Genomic DNA, 20,154 nt, shown 5'->3' with positions numbered 1-20,154 from the left:
GAATGAAATATTTATCATTAACACGTAACGTACCATGCCGGGCACCGACTGACGATGCCATTATGATAGGGATACTTTTTCGTGACCGACAGCTCTTTGGTCAGACAAACATTCGGTTAGAGATTTTTCGGTTCAAACTGGTCCCACATCACTTTCTAAGCATGATTGTTCAAATGTTTCAAAGAAAATATACGGAACAATACAGTCTGGCGTTGTTTTCGTGCTTGTTCCATTCTTTTCGGTCACCGCGCGCTGTTCCGCTGGTTACGAAGAATTGTGGGCCGAACGAAAAGCAAAATTGCTTTTTGAAAATGGAGGCATTGAAAGGAGCTGCCGCTGATGATTAATCTCAGTGTAGCACTGAGCCGCTCATGTGGTGACACAGCTGATCTCATAATCGTGTCTTCCTTCACGATCAGCGGTGTGACCTTCTCCAAAAGCCACATGTATGATTCCTCATCCATTCTGGCGTAATTTAGCCTATCCTTCGGCTCCAGCCTCAGCTCTTCCATCATGTTGATATGCGATAGGGAACTTCTTTTTAAATACATGGATTTTACCCATTTCGATCGCGGCTTTCTTTCGCTTTGTGTAGCAAATAACGCTCCTAGCATTAGCAAAACATCGTCTTCAATATTCATTTTATTAAACTCATATATCGCATGAACTAAACTGGAAAAAAAATTGGAGGAAAATTGCGAGGCAAAACAACGCATCCAAAATGTAAACAATCCTCACTTTGACAGAAAAAAACCAGCGCGATCGAAATCTGAATTCAGCATGACGAATTCATTTTTTCAGACCGGCATTTATCTGTCAAACGCGTTTTGACAGAAAATCACCGATGAAAAATCCGTCGTGTAATAACCCCATAAGGTTCCGCGGATGTTTTCACGGTGCAAAACGATAAATTTTATCTCAAAAAGTCTTTACAAGACTTCAAGGATCATCAAGATTTCACATACTAGCAGCTGGAGGTGCTCAAGGATCCGGTACCAACAGCAGCATCAGCTAAAAAACAGTGAACATTTCCTACCTAAACTTTCAAAACGTTCCCATAGCATTCTGTGAGTTTGTATGGAATGCATCGACCTCTGTCCTATACAGACTTTGATAGACATCATGCGTATGAATGCCCGGCCTTCAAAAAGCCCACCGAACCATGGCCGGAGACACTTGGACACTTGCGGAGAGATCAAGAAAAGGAATCGCCCGAGAAAAATTAAATAAATTTCAATTTAGGGAATATATAAATAAAAAAACAAATAAATATTATTTTTTTATTTATATATGAATTGATGATGACGGACTGATGCCGTATTGTCACCACCGCATGTGGTGAATGCAAATTATATTAACAAAAAAAAATTAAATAAAATTAACTTGGCATTTCCTCCTAGTTATTTGCCATATCCCAGGCATGTGTGTTGTAGGTTTTTTGGTCCGGTTCTATTGTTGTGTCTTGAATCGGGTCTTGACTGAAACAAACAAGAACAATTATTTGGACAAACATTAATTTTTCTGCGTTCAATGATCTCCAAGTAGCCCAGCCATGACACAACCTATGATCGACCAAGTCAGGCGACCCCGCTGTACCAAAGCTGGACTGACTTGGAGTACACTACTAGAGACAAAAAAAAAGCCTGCCTCCTTTTTACGGCAGTATGAAAATTGCCCTCGAATTCAATTAATCTGTCAACGCATCACCCGTTGCACGACATAAAACATTTAAGACAAAGACAACACAACATATAACAAAAAAGGAATTGCGGATATGGACCGGAAGGATAATGGGGATGCGGAATCAAAGGATAAGACCGTTGTCTCTGCCGAATCGGTAGATGAGCCTCATGTAGGCGAGGTCCCTAGTCGCCAACACTTCTCTGATTTCTATGCCCGGTCGTCTGCCGATGCTCTCGACTGCGCCCAACAAGGAGGGTCTTGCGGTTTCAAACTCCACGCAGGACCACAGAAGGTGATCCACATCGTGAAATCCGTCACCGCAGCCACACACCTTCGTCTGAGCCAGAGTTATACGCTGCAGATGAGCATTCAACGCGAAATGATTCGACATAAGTCGAGACATCATGCGTATGAATGCCCGGTCTACAGAGAGCCCACCGAACCAAGGCCGCAGGGACACTTGCGGAGAGATCGAGAAAAGGAATCGCCCGAGATCATCCGCCTCCCACATGCTCTGCCAGCGAGACAGGAAAAGTTGCTGTGGTAGGCGAAGAAACTCTCGGGTCGAGATCTGACGGTCGTAAAATGCGCCTTGTTGGACGTCTGTTTTGGCCAGTGAGTCTGCCATCTCGTTGCCGGGAATTCCACAATGAGAAGGTACCCAAATTAGCGAAATCCTGAACGCCTTGTCGAACATGGAGCCAAGCAATTCTATGATTTTCATGGTAAGGAAATCCTGACTCTTAACAGCCTTCGGGGATCTTAGTGCTTCGATAGCGCTAAGGCTATCTGTAAAAATGAAGTACTGATCCGAAGGTCTCGCTGCTATAATCAATAGTGCGTACAAGATTGCGGCTAGTTCTGCGGTGTAGACACTACACGGCTCACGCAATTTGAAAAATGCTTCGGCGGACTCACCAAAAACGCCGAAGCCGGTGCCTTCCTTAGAAGATGATCCATCAGTATAATACTGGCTACTTTGGTCTAAATGGCCATACTTATCCCTGAAAATGCCCGGAACTACCATCGGGCGAAGATCATTCGGTATGGTCTTAATTTCCTCGTGCAACGAGGAATCTGTTGTTAAAAGGGAACTGTAGGTCTCAGGAAGGGCAGCACGGTTTAATGCCTGTGGAGCGTTAGGATGCACTTGTAGGGCATCAAAATCTTCGTAGATTTTCAAGATTTTGCTCTTAGAACCTGTCTCTAGAAGCGCTTTACAATTTTCTTCGATCAAGGGATTTGATACTGAAGAACGGACTAGAAGGCGAAGCGACAGCATTTCAAAACGAAGTTTTAGCGGCATCACTCCGGTCATCACTTCTAGGGACATGTTGTGTGTTGATTTCATGCTTCCTAGTGCGAGTCTAAGACAACGATACGGTAGCCTCTCTAGTTCGAGGATATGCGTGTTGGATGCCCAATGGAAGCATATGCTTCCATATTCCAACACGGATAGTACCGTTGTCTTATACAGTCGCAGGACGGCTGATAGATGTGCGCCCCACCAGAATCCTGTGACTGTCCTTAGAAAGTTGATTCTTTTACTGCATTTTTGCACCAGATGGGTGATGTGTGTACTCCAGTTCAGCCTTGAATTGAACCAAACACCAAGGTATCGAAAATTGTCGGTAGTTGATATCTTTTCACCGTACAAAAAGACATCAATTTTCGGATCAAATAGTCTTTTCTCCCTGTTTTTTGTCGTGTCGCTAAAAGGAGAAAAGACTACCATCTCAGTTTTTTTTGCAGAGAACTTGATACCAAGGTTTTCAGACCACTCGGCAAGGTTGTCCAAAGTGGTTTGTGAAGCCAGTTGTATTTCGGCGGCGTCTCTGGCTGCAAAAGATATGACGCCGTCGTCTGCTAATTGCCTAATGCTGCAGTTTGGTGCTAGACAAGAATCTATTTCACTGACATAGAAGTTATATAACAGGGGACTCAAGCAGGACCCTTGTGCTAGTCCATGGAAACTGGACCGCTTTAGCTGAACATAACCATTGTTGAAATTCATAGCTTTTTCCGACAAAAGGTTAAACAGGAAGTTATTCAACTTTAGACCCAGTCCCACATTTTCTAATTTTTGACTCAGCTTGCATGGTGATACTGAGTCAAATGCCCCCTGTATATCCAGGAAAATAGATCCCATGTTCTGCCTGCACCTACGATGCTAACCTGCTAACCCCAATTTAAAACGCGGCCATAAGATTTTCAACAGGTGCTTTTGTCACCAGCCCGATTAACTCTTTACTATGTGAAAGTGGTATGATTCCGTTCAAAAAACCTGATCACAATCTGTACAATAGGCATAGCATTACGCAACATAGAAAAAGGAATGAACTGCGACTCTCTAGCACAAAGAGCCAACAACATGCTTAACAACGTCACAAACCTTTCATTACCAGACGTAATACAACTTTCCTGTGCATTTGAACGCCCTTGATATAAAAAATCACCTAAGATAGACTGGACAATATTTACGCAGAATAAACAAAATAGTACACAAACACACCAAACTATCATCCAACATATAAACAGCAAATATTCAAAGCACCATAAAATATTCACCGATGGTTGGGTTTTCGAAAACTCGGCTGGTTGTGGCATACATTCTTCAAATACGAACTATGCAATTAAACTTCGTGATTATACTTCTAAACAGTCTTTACTGGAACGTCGAAGCAAGCGGTTCAGCTTCCAGCCTGTGTTATCTCCCCGTTTGCTCGTTCTCAGCAAGTTATCTCGTTCTCAGGTTTTCTTATCTTGAGTCTTATCTCAAAGCTAAAGTGACCATCGATCCCAAAACGTTAGTGCGTTTTTACTATGGGGAAGCGTAAAAAGAGAGCATCAAAGAAGGAAGCATCTCTCTCAAACCCGTCGGAGCTTGCTCCAAAAAAGCCGAAAGAAACTCTTGTGTGCGTGAGTGATGGTGCTCCTGATGACGTCGATCAGGAGATAGGAGAATTTGCAGAGGTGAGCTACAAGGGAGGAGCTCATCGTAAATCGGTACAACCTTCCGGAATACAACCTTCCGTATTTCAACTCAAAGATGAGCTTAAAGATTTTTCTGGCATTGAATTCCAATGTATTGGAATAGGAGTTAAAGTTTACGTGAATTCGATCAAGGATCACCAACGCCTGATCAGCTTTCTCGAAGGAAGAAAGGATGCGCTGTTTTATACTCACGACATTCCACAGCCAAAGCCATTCAAGGCTGTCCTTCGCGGGCTGCCGCTGACGGATGCTAACAAAATCATGGCAGAACTGCGAGACCGCTATTCCATGAAGCCTATAGAGGTTTTTGCTTATAAAACGACGAAATGAAGACACGAACACGTACTCATCGCACTTGTATCTAGTGCATTTTAAGAAAGGCTCTTGTTCTCAAGAAGTCCTGAAAGAGGTGCGCACGATTCAATCCATCAGGGTACGTTGGAAGGCGTATCGAGGTGGACGTCGACGATTGACACAATGTCTTCGATGTCAAGCTTTTGGACACGGCTCGCGAAACTGCCGAATGAAGCCCAAATGTCCAAATTGTTCACTAGAACACGATCTGGCAGAGTGTAAAGCGGCAAGTGACACACTACGGTGTGCCAATTGTAATGGAAGTGTTGCGAACGCGACAAAATAAAATTGAGCTAAAATGACTGGCATGCAAGAGTTAGAGGAACAATTTTAAATAACTAAATATCTTCCGTTTAGTATAAATTCTCACCGGAAAATATTATTTTAGGAAAAAAACCTTAAGTCACAGAGAGGCCTCATACCGCGAGGAAAACGAAAGTATGGTGCGTTATTGGAAATATCAGAAAGGGGACAATATCCAGACATATGAAAATTATAAATAAACTCAAGCCATGTAATAAAAACGAAAGTGAAGAACATGGGCCGAAAAGGGTTAATACTAGAACACAATGCATACATTGTCATTGCGCGATTAGTTTTACGAAAATACGACCAACTCGAAGATCAAGGCACGGTCGTAGGGCAGTGAAGGAAAGACCAATTTGACGAATAGAATACACGACGCGCAGGCAATAGGCAATAGGAAAATAAACATACGCACTTGAACCACAGATGCACGATGCATTACCCGTGGTCATAAAACGATAGGGTAACAATCGCCAGACATTGTAACATTACAGACCTCCTACACTAGCCAACGCCTCAGTGAGTTAGTGTAGTGCGAGTCCGCCGCTAAAAACTTCTCCTGGTTTTCCAGGCAAAAAGGTTAGCCGCCTTGTTCAAGCAAATCTGACAAGGCCAGGAATCTGCGCGGAGATCTCCGAATCGACCATTCCTTCGCGTGGTCGGTTCAACAACGGTTCGTTATCGAACTAACAAGAGTGGCTACGGCAAGGCATAGTGCGTCCTTCATCGTCTAATTTCGCAAGCCGCGTGGTAATAGTTAAAAAAAAAGATGGTACGAACAGAATGTGTGTCGATTTTAGACAACTAAACTCGATGGTCCTAAAAGATGGCTTCCCCATTCCAGTGATTGACGAAGTACTGGAAAAACTTCAGGCAGCACGGTGGTTTACGATCATGGATTTAGAAAATGGGTTCTTCCTCGTGCCTGTTCAGGAAGAAAGTAATAAGTTCACTTCCTTTGTGACAAAGAGAGGCCAGTACGAGTTCAATGTTGCACCATTCGGTTTTTGTTATTCACCAGCTGTGTTCATTCGTTATATAAACGATAAATTCAAAACTTTGATAAGTGAAAACGTGATGGACTTGTATATGGACGACATTGTGATACACGGGATAACGAACGAAGAATGTTTAGAAAAAACGGAGAGAGTGTTAGCGGTAGCGTCTAAAAGTGGTTTATCGATAAAGTGGAAGAAGTGCAAGTTTATGCAAACAGCGGTGCATTTTCTCGAACATAATGTGAGTCAACGAACGATATCTCCAGGAGCGGAGAAAACAAAGGCCATAAAAAACTTTCCCATACCCAAAAGTGTTAAGGCGGTACAATCGTTTTTAGGACTCACGGGGTTCTTCCGAAAATTCGTGAAGGGATATTCATTAATTGCGAGTCCCTTGACTGATCTGCTGTAAAAGAACACAGAGTTTCAAATGAGTGAGCAAGAGATCAATTCGTTCGAATTTCTCAAAAATCTGCTGATAACGGAGCCGGTATTAAGAATCTACGATCGAGAAGCGGAAACCGAGATTCATACAGACGCGTCGAAGGACGGGTTTGGAGCGGTGTTGCTGCAAAGTTTTGATGGAAAGATGCATCCAGTTATGTACTGGAGCAAGAAGACTACCGAGAGTGAAGCCAAGCAGCATAGTTACATCCTGGAGGCGAAGGCGATATTTTTGGCAGTGAAGAGATTTCGACATTACCTGCTGGGCATCAAATTCAAGCTGGTGACAGACTGCATTGCGTTCAAGCAAACTCTTCAGAAGAAGGATGTTCCTCGAGAAGTAGCGGCATGGGTAATATACTTACAAGATTTTACTTTTAGCGTTGAACATCGACCAGGAAGCCGATTGCAGCACGTTGATTGTTTAAGCCGGTACCCCAATGAAGTGATGCATATGATCGACGATGTGACCATCCGGATAAGGAAGGCTCAACGACAAGATGAGACGCTGCTACCTATCATCGAGCTAATCTCTAAAGGATTATATAGCGGATACACGATCAAGAGCGGGGTGGTTTACAAAGTAGGGTAAAAGACTCGAGAAGGCCCCCCCCCCCTGACAAAATGTGTTAGGCACTATAGGATATACGCCTAAAGGTATGCAATCCGCAGTACACGTTGCGAAAGCTTCACAGTGTGCTTTCAGTGTGCTTTCAGTGTGGTCAAAATTGGTTGAAGAAAGTTGAATAAAATATTGTTATTATTCGATAAAAACCCCCTATCCCCTAACCTGACCATTCATTTTGGTTTACAAGGGCTTCGTACTAGTTTTCGGTCGCACTAGGGGTGAACAATCGGGCCTATAACTTGGAAGGCGTTCTCGAACATTAATGCAATGAATACTTTTTACCGGGCATAGATATTCAGGAAAGGAGGAAAAATAAGAATATCTGCATTTCAAATCACATGTTACAATGTATATTATCATATGGTAAAAGACTCGAGAAGGCCCCCCCTAGAATCTTTTGTGTGCAGCACTGTGGCCTGTCATTTTTGTTGTACGGTGGGATTTCTGTATGGTCAAAACCCATTTGATGTAAACATTGTGCATTGTTCCTTAATACTGTTAATAGAAAGCGATTAGAACTTGATACAATACATTGTAACAAGTGGTTTGAGATTATGATATTCTTATGTTTCCTCCTTTGCTGAATATCAATGCAAGGTAATAAGTATTTATCGAATTACTGTTCCGTTACCGTCCGAGAACGCCGTGCATGTTTTAGGCCCGATTGTTCACCCCTAGTGCGACCGAAAATTAGTACGAAGCCCCTGTAAGCCAAAATGAATGGTAGGGTTAGCGGAGAAGGGGTTTTAATCAAATAATAACAATATTTTATTCGACTTTCTTCAACCAATTTTGACCACACTGAAAGCACACTGAAAGCTCACTGTGAAGCTCTCGCAACGTGTACTGCGGATTGCATACCTTTAGGCGTATATCCTACAGCGCCTAACAAATATTGTCAGGGGGGGGCCTTCTCGAGTCTTTTACCTATCATATTCTACTCGCTGTCTAGTACCAGTAGTAAGGAACAAAGTAGTAGAAGGGAATGAATTGCTTGTGATTCTAAGATGTATGGAAAGAGAGGTCATTCAGGAAGCTCATAATAGTGGGCATTTTTCTGTAGCAAGAACGTTACACGCCATCAAGCAGAAATTTCATATTCCTCATTTAGAGCAGAAGGTTAAGCAAATTGTGGATAACTGTGTGCAGTGTATACTGTTTAACAAAAAGGTAGACAAAAGGGAAGGTTTTTTGCATTGTATCGACAAAGGGGATAAGCCATTGCACACCTTGCATTTAGATCATGTTGGACCAATGCACGCGACGTCCAAACAGTATCGATACGTATTGACTATTGTAGATGCGTTTTCAAAGTTTGTATGGCTTTTTTCAATGCGCACCACAAATTGTGAGGAAGCTATAAGGAAATTGAAACTGTGGTCCTCAATTTTGGTAATCCAACACATATTATTACCGACCGTGGAGCAGCGTTCACGGCGCACGCGTTTATGGAATACGTTAAAAACGAAGGTATCGAACACGTGGTATGTACTACCGGAGTACCTCAAGGTAATGGGCAAGCAGAACGTATAAACCGCATAATATTGGCTATAATTGCAAAGCTATCCGCCGATGAGCCATCGAAATGGTTTAAGACAGTAGGAAAGGTTCAAAGAGCTATTAACTCTCACAGTCAATCATCGACAGGTGGATCACCTTTTGAATTGATGTTTGGAACTACGATGTACAATAGGCCTAACGAACAATTGCGAGAATTATTAGAGAACGAAATGTTCAATGCATATGACATGGAAAGAGCGCGTATGAGAGCTGAAGCTCGTGAAGCTATTCAAAAGGCACAAGAGAACTATAAAAAACAATACGATAAGCGGTGCAAAACGGAACGTTCATATGTGTTAGGAGACATAGTGGCTATCAGAAGGACTCAGTTTGTTGCGGGTAAAAAACTAGCGAGTGATTTTTTGGGCCCATATTAGGTGATCAAAGTAAATCGAAACGAAAGGTACAAAGTTAAGAAAATAGGAAAAGGAGAAGGACCATGTAACTTCTACTAACGCGGCGAACATGAAACTATGGAGGTACGTTACAAACAACCCAGAAGAGTTAGAGCAAGAGATTAGGGACAAAGACTTTGAAGACGAGTAATTCTTCCGGGACGAAAGAAATATCAGGACGGCCGATTGTAAGAAAGTAAAAAATCCTTAACGGAAAGATCACCCTGTGCTCACGAAAGAGCCTATATAAACGTATGTCCCTAAAGAGCTGGAGTCAGTAATTAGCCAACCGTCGTGCAGTACGAAAGTTACGAATAAAGCGCTGAAGCCACCTGGAATTCCTGGAAGTGTATCTCTTTACTTTTTACACACACATATATATATATATATATATATATATATATATATATATATATATATATATATATATATATTGTATATATATATATATATATATATATATATATATATATATATATATATATATATATATATATATATATATAAGTTATGATATGCTTATGCTCACGTCTTTCTTTATTGACGGTTGGTTTTAGAAGAAGGTCTCTACTCGTGCTCAACTGACAGCAGAACTAGCAGCTGACAGTGAGGCCCCGATGAAAATACTATTACGTATCTAAATATAACATTAGCCTTGTAATGTTATACCAGCTATAACTACTCCGGGGGGCAGAGTCTTACGTCCTCGTTAGACCAATATTTAACACTAAAGTTAACAGAATTTTAAAATCTTACAATAAAACTAACTATTTACAAACGCCGCGATACCCTTATGTCTAGCTGATTACATTTTTAGTAATTTACTACTATAGTAAGCTTATTACAAATCTTATAGTTTTTAGCACTTTTCGCAATTTCTAACATTTTCAGTAGACGTAGGCTTAAGTGTAAATTCTTCTTTTTCTTTTGATTTTTGCTTTATGCAATCTTATGTATCTATCATCAATAAATGATTTCCGTCTATTTTCTCTTACAATTACTTTTTGATATTTATGTTTCTTCTTATTTCTTATACGTTGCCTCTTACTATAGATAGCATCATTCCTATTTAGCTCAGGATCTTCTTCACGTTTTCTGTTATGTTTTTCTAGATACTTGCTTTGATAATTCATATGTTTAAGCACAATCTCATCAAATATTTCATTTCTTTGTTCTAAAATTCTTTCTAGGTTCATTGGCTCATCCCCCTCTTTAATTCCAAAAAATATTTCCATTGGTTTTAGATTCGTCGCATTATGTATGGAAGAATTGTATAAAGTGGTAGTTATTTTGTAGATTTCTTTATCAGATAAATCATTGTAATTTCAGTCTGCCTCCAGCTTCCGTAGCGAGAGGATGTGTATCGCTTGGAAGCGTCAATACGATTTTTTTGCGAAAGGCAGATAGTGGTCATTGCTCTCGAGTGCGATTGCGTAGGCAACGTAATTACTCGTGGCGCGCTAATCGGTGTCTCCGTCATTCTCCGATATTCACTCGGAATTTGTGTCTTCGATCGACTGGCGCTAAGCCCAGTTCGACGTTTGTGTCTAGTGTTGTGACTGTGTGTACCCGTTGATCGTTGCGATAACCAAGCGTATCAACGCAGCGTGGTCGCATCGATCGACGTTCCTAGCCAGTGAGTGTGTGTAGGTGTGTGTGTGTTTATTTGTGCATCGTTTCCCACGGTGAATTTTTTTTCCTTCTTCCTAAACCTACCGTTGTGTCCGGCTCTACCATGGGGGTAGAGCAGGATGATTCCGAGTCGGATCGGGAGCTTGGGCCTAGAAGGGAGGTCAAGCGTAAGCCAGGACGCCCTAAGGCCGCCCCAGCCACGAAAAAAGTGGCCCTGGATGAGAGGCCTTCAACATCGAAGGCCTCGAGTAGTGCCCCGCCGGCAAGCAATGCCCCGCTGACGCTTAACAGCGAGCCGTTATCGGAGCATCGAGCTCGTGCTTACCCGCCGTCATGGGAGGGAAAGCCGTTTGTTTTTTTCATGCCGCGATCAAAACAGCTCGATGTAAGGACGATCGCGGCACAGCTGTTTAAGAAATACCCGGGCGTTACCGATGTTTTTCGGATGCGCCCTAATAAGATCAGGATCACCGCAAAGGACCAGGCTCAAGCCAATGTCATTGCGGCTGATCCAGATTTTACGGAGCACTACCGGGTTTATATTCCCGGTAGTCTGGTTGAAGTGACCGGCGTAATCGAGGATTTCGATTACCCGGAGGAGGATATTTTGAAATTTGGGGTTGGTGCATTTATAGCACCAGGTACCCCAAGGGTTAAAGTGCTTGAGGCAAAAAAGCTTTTTAAGCTAGACGCCTCATGCAAAAATGAGAAAAAATACATCCCGACCTCCTCCCTCCGGATTACGTTTGAGGGAACGGTACTTCCGCAGGCCCTCATCCTTGAAGGCCTCCGGATACCCATTGACCGGCCATACGTGCCAAGGGTGGCCACCTGTTCGAAGTGCAGCCGGATTGGACACGCCGATCCGTTCTGCACTCGCAAGACTTGCTGCGGGAAATGCATTCTACTGAGGAGTGCAAAGCTCCGACCCAAAAATGCTCGCATTGTCGGAAGGAGTGGCATGAGGTAGTATTGTGCCCAGTGTATCGAAAACTCCAGAGGGAACAGACCAAAACAGTAGCCGAGAGGGCACGCGGCTCTTACAGCGACGCCCTAAAAGGAGCGATCGCGTCGAACCCTTTCGCAGTGCTAGAAAACACAGCTGCAAATGGCGAGGCCAACCCGACTGCACTCGAGCAGGTGCCACTGAGATCGACAAAAGTACTAAGAGTGCCTTACAAAAAGGTACAAAGGAAGGTACTTAAGTTAAAAAACAAACCTTTGGCACCACAGCGCCACGCTAAAATTTCCCCAACCGTCCCGAAACGCGACGCTGAGCCCAAAACTCCCGCCCCACAAATTGACAAGAAGCAGCCCAAGAAGAAGCGATCTCCTCGGGCCGAAGCTCCTTTGGAAAACCTAGCTTTTCCGACTGAGCCCAAGGGCTTCCCGAGGATCCCTACTCCGTCCCTTTCCGAGATCCTTGAGTCCCTCCTCTTGACCCTTAACCTCCCGCAGCATCTACACATGATCGCAACTTGGGCCCTTCCTTTCTTGAAGGGGATGATCAAACAGTGACTGGCTCAATGGCCGTGCTTAAGTATGATGGTCAGCCTGGATGATTAATGGTTCCTACGGCTACTATCATACAGTGGAACTGTAGGAGTTTACTTGGCAAGCTAAACTCCTTTAAAGCGTTAGTGGGCTAACACAACTGCGATGTGTTTGCCCTCTGTGAAACTTGGCTATCGGATGAAATTAAATTAACCTTTCCGGGATATAACATAATCCGTGAAGATCGCGTTACTAGGGGTGGGGGGGTACTGATTGGTGTTCGAAAGAGTCACACTTTCACCAGAATACCCACCCCTAGACAAGAAATAATAGAAACTGTCGCAGTTAAGGCAAAACTGGGCGTTCTTCACGTGACAATTGCATCTATTTATATCCCCCCGATAGCCAATAATGAACAGGAAAAAATTGAAAAGTTCAAAGAGGATCTTGGAAATTTAGCAGTGGTCTTGCCTGGACCGCTTTTGATCCTAGGAGATTTTAACTCCCATGGTACTGACTGGGGGTGCGATAAGGATGACATTCGCACTCCTATCATCCGAGATTTCTGCGACAGATTTGGGTTTTCGATTCTCAACTCAGGAGAGGCAACTAGGATGCAGACACCTCTAAGTAGGGCGAGTGCACTGGACCTGTCTCTATGTCCATCAGCGATGGCCCTGGATTTTAGTTGGAAGGTGATCCAGGACCCTATCGGCAGTGACCACTTGCCGATAGAAATTTCCTACATCAAGGGAGGATGCCCAGTAGATGGAACACCCGTTAAATGTGACTTAACGAGGAACATCGACTGGACGAGATACGGCGAATTAATAGCCGCTTCGCTTTCTCTTGACTTGGAAGATTTGTCTCCTGTCAAGGAGTACGAAAAACTTGTTTCACTGATAAACAAGTGCGCCCTTGAGGCCCAAACAAGGCGCTCCCACCAAGCAAGGACATTTAAAAAACCTCCCACTCCTTGGTGGGACAAGGATTGCCAAGCGGGTTTTACCAAGAAGCGTGAGGCCTTCCGGGACACGGGCTCGAGGTCCTTATATGAAAAATATAAAGGACTGGAGAGAACGTGCAAAAACCTGTTGAAGGCGAAGAAAAAGGGTTATTGGCGTAGATACGTCAATAATCTAGACCCCGCCACTTCACTTAATTCGCTTTGGAGAATGGCTAGAAGGATGCGAAACAGCAACAACATCAATGAGAGCGAAAGCTTTTCTGATGAGTGGCTGTATGAATTTGCCCACAAGCTTTGTCCCGATTTTGTTCCTGCGCAAAGCTTTGCACAACATGCGCCTGGTAGTGACCCTAGGATGGACTCACCGTTCACAATGGTAGAGCTATCACTTGCTCTCCTATCAAGCAAAAATTCCTCCCCAGGTCTGGATCAGATTAGTAGCAAATTGCAACAAAATCTTCACGACGTAGGGAGGAAACGTCTGTTAAGCATCTTTAACAATATGTTGGAGGTCAACAGCGTCCCGCAAGAGTGGAGAGAAGTGAAAGTTGTCACTATCTTGAAGCCTGGCAAACCGCCATCAAGACACGATTCGTATCGGCCAATATCGTTACTGTCGTGTCTGAGGAAACTCCTTGAAAGGATGATTCTTTTCCGGTTAGAAGAATGGTTAGAATCGAACAACCTTCTCTCGAATACCCAGTTTGGTTTTCGTAAAGCCAGGGGTACTAATGACTGCTTAGCCCTTCTGGTTACAGAAATTGAGCTTGCTCGTGCACGCAAGCAGAACATGGGGTCTATTTTCCTAGATATACAGGGGGCATTTGACTCAGTATCACCATACAAGCTGAGTCAAAAATTAGAAAATGTGGGGCTGGGTCCAAAGTTGAACAACTTGCTGTTCAACCTTTTGTCGGAGAAAGCTATGTATTTCAACAATGGTCATGTGCAACTAAAGCGGACCAGCTTCCATGGACTAGCACAAGGGTCCTGCTTGAGCCCCCTGTTATACAACTTTTATGTTAGCGAAATAGATTCTTGTCTAGCACCAAACTGCAGCATTAGACAATTGGCTGATGACGGCGTCATATCTTTTGCAAGCAGGGACGCCGCCGAAATACAACTGGCTTTACAAACCACTTTGGACAACCTTTCCGAGTAGTCTGAAAACCTTGGTATCAAGTTCTCTGCAAAGAAAACTGAGATGGTAGTCTTTTCTCCTTTCAGCGACACGACAAAAAACAGGGAGAAAAGACTATTTGACCCGAAAATTGATGTCTTTTTGTACGGTGAAAAGATATCAACTACCGACAATTTTCGATACCTTGGTGTTTGGTTCAATTCAAGGCTGAACTGGAGTACACACATCACCAATCTGGTGCAAAAATGCAGTAAAAGAATCAACTTTCTAAGGACAGTCACAGGATTCTGGTGGGGCGCACATTCATCAGACGTCCTGCGACTGTATAAGACAACGGTACTATCCGTGTTGGAATATGGAAGCATATGCTTCCATTGGGCATCCAACACGCATATCCTCAAACTGGAGAGGCTACAGTATCGTTGTCTTAGACTCGCACTAGGGAGCATGAAATCAACACACAACATGTCCCTAGAAGTGATGACCGGAGTGATGCCGCTAAAACTTCGTTTTGAAATGCTGTCGCTTCGCCTTCTAGTCCGTTCTTCAGTATCAAATCCCTTGATCGAAGAAAATTGTAAAGCGCTTCTAGAGACAGGTTCTAAGAGCAAAATCTTGAAGATCTATGAAGATTTTGTTGCCCTACAAGTGCATCCTAGCGCTCCACAGGCATTAAACCGTGCTGCCCTTCCTGAGACCTACAGTTCCCTTTTAACAACAGATTCCTCGTTGCACGAGGAAATTAAGACCATACCGAATGATCTTCGCCCGATGGTAGTTCCGGGCATTTTCAGGGATAAGTATGGTCATTTAGACCAAAGTAGCCAGTATTATACTGATGGATCATCCTCTAAGGAAGGCACCGGCTTCGGCGTTTTTAGTGAGTCCGCCGAAGCATTTTTCAAATTGCGGGAGCCGTGTAGTGTCTACACCGCAGAACTAGCCGCAATCTTGTACGCACTATTGATTATAGCAGCGAGACCTTCGGATCAGTACTTCATTTTTACAGATAGCCTTAGCGCTATCGAAGCACTACGATCCCCGAAGGCTGTTAAGAGTCAGGATTTCCTTACCATGAAAATCATAGAATTGCTTGGCTCCATGTTCGACAAGGCGTTCAGGATTTCGCTAATTTGGGTACCTTCTCATTGTGGAATTCCCGGCAACGAGAAGGCAGACTCACTGGCCAAAACAGGCGTCCAACAAGGCGCATTTTACGACCGTCCGATCTCGGCCCGAGAGTTTCTTCGCCTACCACAGCAACTTTTCCTGTCTCGCTGGCAGAGCATGTGGGAGGCGGATGATCTCGGGCGATTCCTTTTCTCGATCTCTCCGCAAGTGTCCCTGCGGCCTTGGTTCGGTGGGCTCTCTGTTGATCGGGCATTCATACGTATGATGTCTCGACTTATGTCGAATCATTTCGCGTTGAATGCTCATCTTCAGCGTATAACTCTGGCTCAGACGAAGGTGTGTGGCTGCGGTGACGGATTTCACGATGTGGATCACCTTCTGTGGTCCTGCGTGGAGTTTGAAACCGCAAGACCCTCCTTGTTGGGCGCAGTCGAGAGCATCGGCAGACGACCGGGTACAGAAATAAGAGAAATTTTGGCGACTAGGGACCTCGCCTACATGAGGCTCATCTTCCGATTCGCCAAAGACAACGGTCTTATCCTTTGATTCCACATCCTCATTATCCTTCCAAACCATATCCGCCATTCCTTTTTTGTTATTCGTTGTGTTGTCTTGGTCTTAAGTGTTTTGTTTTTTTTTTCTTTGTTTTTTGGTAACGCCCGAGTGATCCGTTGACGGAACAATGGCATCCGGGCTCAATGACTGCGTTGTCGTAAAAACTTTGCAGGGGGGCAGACTTTGCAACAGTGTTCTTCATCCCAGTCCAGCCATGGTGAAGTGGGTTCGGCCTTGCTGGCGTTGGGTTCGGAGGTGGTCGGCGGGTTCGATATCGTGATTAGCAGAAAGCCTGCTGTTACGGGATAGAGCTCGCCGATAGCTTTTGAGTTCGGTGCTGGCCTGGTCGAGCTTTGACTATCACTGCTTGGGCGCACTGGGCTGTTTGAGGAACACTGTTCACAGGCAATTGTGTGTGCTGTCTTGTTTGTTTTTTTTTGTTATTGTTACAGCCGAGACCCGATAGACGGAAGGACGATGTCCAAATTCCGATCCGCCGACACCAGAACCCCAAATCCAGCCATCACATCCATAGGAAAAGCAATAGAACCGGATCCCGATAACAAACATCCCTATCATCTACACCAACAACCTGGATACACACCCCGCAACCACCTCACACTCACAACCGAGCATGCCCGGGATAAGGCAAATAACAGGGAGGAAATGCCTTGTTAATTTTTGTTAATTTTTGTGAATTTGTAAAAGTCAACACATGCGGTGTTGACAATACGGCGTCAAGCCGTAATCCTAAAAATATAAATAAATAAATAAATAAATCATTGTAATTATGCCTTACACATAGAAATATTTCTGTTAAGGTTGAATGGAACCTCTCAACTATCCCATTTTCCTCACTATGATTTGAAGGGGTATAAATAACATCAACATCTAACCTTTGCAACAATCCTCTTATTTCGATTGATTTAAATGCAAGTTCGTTATCACAAACTATTAATGCAGGAGTGCCATAAGTAGTAATTAGTTTAATGATACTACGTTTTACGTCGGCGATACAACGAGATTTCAATGGAGTTATCATAGCGTAACGAGATAATTTATCTACTGCTGTGAGAAACAAATTTGGAGGGGATATAAAAATGTCTAAATGGACTATGTCCAAAGGTTTACTCGGAATAGGTGTTTCTGCAAATCTTATTTTATATGGATGCCTTTCGTATTTGTTTTCTAAACAGATCTTACTAAGGTTTATGAAACTACGAATTTTGTTTTTCATCTTCGGAAAATAAAACTTTTGAATAATTGATTTGTGATTTTCATCGACTCCTCGGTGCGCTGTTTCATGCGTCTTTTCAATGACATCATTTTGTTTTTCAAGGTTTACCAAATCTTTTAGTATTTTTTGAGTGATTCTTATTGTAGATGGATTCGTATTAGAAAAATAATGTTGAAAACCTTCCTGTAACTGACTAATCAACATGTCTGGACAAAATATGCAAGTTAATCTATTTGAATTAAGATTTTATCTGATAGCAATACGGCCAGGCCGTTCTTTATGAATAAAAAAAAAAGATTTTATCTGAAAATTCTAATTATTTCTGCAGTGTCAAACTGTTGCCTGATAATCGTGCAACGAAATACTTGTGGAAATATTGTAAGTAAATATTGTAAATATTGCAGCAGTCGCCTAATTTCAAAATAATTTGTTTTTTGAAAAAATTCAATGGTAGTTCGGTCATCGGTATAAACTGTCCATCATCACTGTCGGATGAATGAACCGTCATGCTAGAATTATTAATTTCACCAGAAGTATTTACTCTAGATAATCCGTCGGCCACAACATTTTGCTTCCCAGGCCTATGACGAATTTCATAATCGTATTCTTCTAACCTTAGCTTGTACCTGATTAATTTACTGTGAGGGTCTTTTAAATTCATGGCATATGTCAGAGGTTTATGGTCTGTGTACAAAATAAATTTCCTTCCAAAAATATATGGTCTGAAATATTTACATGCCCTATCTATTGCCAGAAGCTCTTTCTCTAATGTAGAATAATTTTCTTCATGTTTCGAGAGTGTCCTTGAAGCAAAAGCTATGGGTTTATCGCTTCCAACGGGTCCTTGGGAAAGTACCGCTCCTATAGCATACTTCGAAGCGTCTGTAGTAAGAATGAAAGTTTTTGTAAAATCAGGATAGATCAGAATACTACTGCTGCTCAGAATGGCTTTACATCTTTCAAATGCTGAAATGTATTCTTTAGAGGTTACGATCGATTCTCCTTTCCGCAATTGTGTCGTTAATGGCTTCGTTATCTGTGCAAAATCCCGAATGAATTTCCTGTAGTACGCAATCACTCCTAGAAAAGCCCTAAGCTCCTTCTCGTTTTTAGGCATTTGCCATTTCTGAATAACTGAATTTTTTTCGAGGTTGGGCTTGACGCCCTCGGGAGTAACAATGTGACCCAAAAATGCCACTTCTTTTTGTAGGAACTTTGTTTTTTCTAATTGTATTTTCAGACCAAATTGTTTTAGGGTCTCAAATACATCTCTCAAGTTATTTAAGTGCTCCTGTAAACTAGTAGAAAATACAGTTATATCGTCCATGTAAACTAGGCATTGTTTGCCGATGTGAGGTTTTAGGATTTTATCTAATACGCGTTGTAATGTGGATGGTGCATTTTTCAGTCCAAATGGCATTCTAACAAATTCGTAGTGACCATTGTCAACACTAAATGCGGTTTTTGGAATATCTTTTTCAAAAACTTCTATCTGATGGAACCCGGAAGCGAGGTCAAGTGTAGTAAAGTACATACACCTTCCTAGTTTGTCTAATATGTCTGTAATGTTAGGGATAGGATAACGGTCACTGATTGTTTTTTTTGTTTACATTCCGGTAATCTACGACAAGTCTCCATTTAGGCACGTCTTGTACAGTGCTCTTTTTTGGTACGATCCATATTGGCGATGACCATGGGCTATTAGAATGTCGTATAATGCCTTGCTCTAGCAGTTTATCAATTTGATTCTGTACCTCCTCTTTTTGGCATTAAGGGTAGCGATATGACTTTGTGTAGACTGGTACATCGTCCTTTGTATTAATATGATGCTTTATAGCATTGGTAAAGGTTAACTTATTACCCTAAACGAAGAAGATATCTTTATAACTCAAAATTAATTTTTCTAGCTTTCTTTTCTCTTCTGGGTTTAAATGATCAGTTTGACCATTAATGCGCAATTCATTGCAAGTTCCGTTTGAATGATTCGAATTACAAATGTCTGATGTGTTGTGATTCAATGGAATTTCAAAATTATTAATTTCAAATTCTAACACTTTTGTTAATTTGACTGTAACTTTCAACTTGTTACAGTTGCAAACTACTACGTTGGCAAAATAATCATTTGATTTTGAAATTCCAGGCAAAATAAATACATTTGGATGAATTTCCAATCCGTTGTCCAAATAAAAATCACCGGTTTCGTAAAGTGTTGGTAATAGAACAATCTTATTTTCAGAAGCTTCAAGATTTATAATTTGCGGTTCTGCATGTTTCTCATACATTGGTATAATTTCGTTGCCGATTTTTAAAGTATTTTCCGACGCTACGATAGTGGAATTAAGCTTTTGTAACGATTCATATTCAATAAGGCCATCGAAAAATGGGTGAAAATCAAAGATATAGAACCTACATTTTTCCGAAGAAGAGTTTCCTGGGAAAGGATTGAATTCTACAAATTTATCCAATGTAAACAATCCATGCACACTGCGTACGACCAATGATTTTATACTACGGCAATTTTCTATCTTAACCAAGCTTCGGCGGATATAATTCTTATTTGCTCCAGTGTCTATCAGGAAGTTCAATATTTTTCCACAAGTGGTTCGTAATTTAATGTACGGGATGTAATTTCCTA

The 20,154-nt window shown here is 42.4% G+C and overlaps 1 protein-coding gene across 6 annotated transcripts in view; it reads right to left on the bottom strand.

Annotated features, from left to right (window-relative positions):
* The window catches only part of LOC118512263 (glutamate receptor ionotropic, NMDA 2B), a 68,722-nt gene that overhangs the window by 41,543 nt on the left and 7,025 nt on the right, over window positions 1–20,154 (bottom strand). The gene's annotated exons all lie outside the window — the stretch shown is intronic.

Source organism: Anopheles stephensi, chromosome X (assembly GCF_013141755.1).
Source record: "Anopheles stephensi strain Indian chromosome X, UCI_ANSTEP_V1.0, whole genome shotgun sequence".
NCBI lineage: Eukaryota > Metazoa > Arthropoda > Insecta > Diptera > Culicidae > Anopheles > Anopheles stephensi.
The sequence above is the reverse complement of the archived record's forward strand: the minus strand, read 5'-3'. Positions and strand labels throughout refer to the sequence as shown.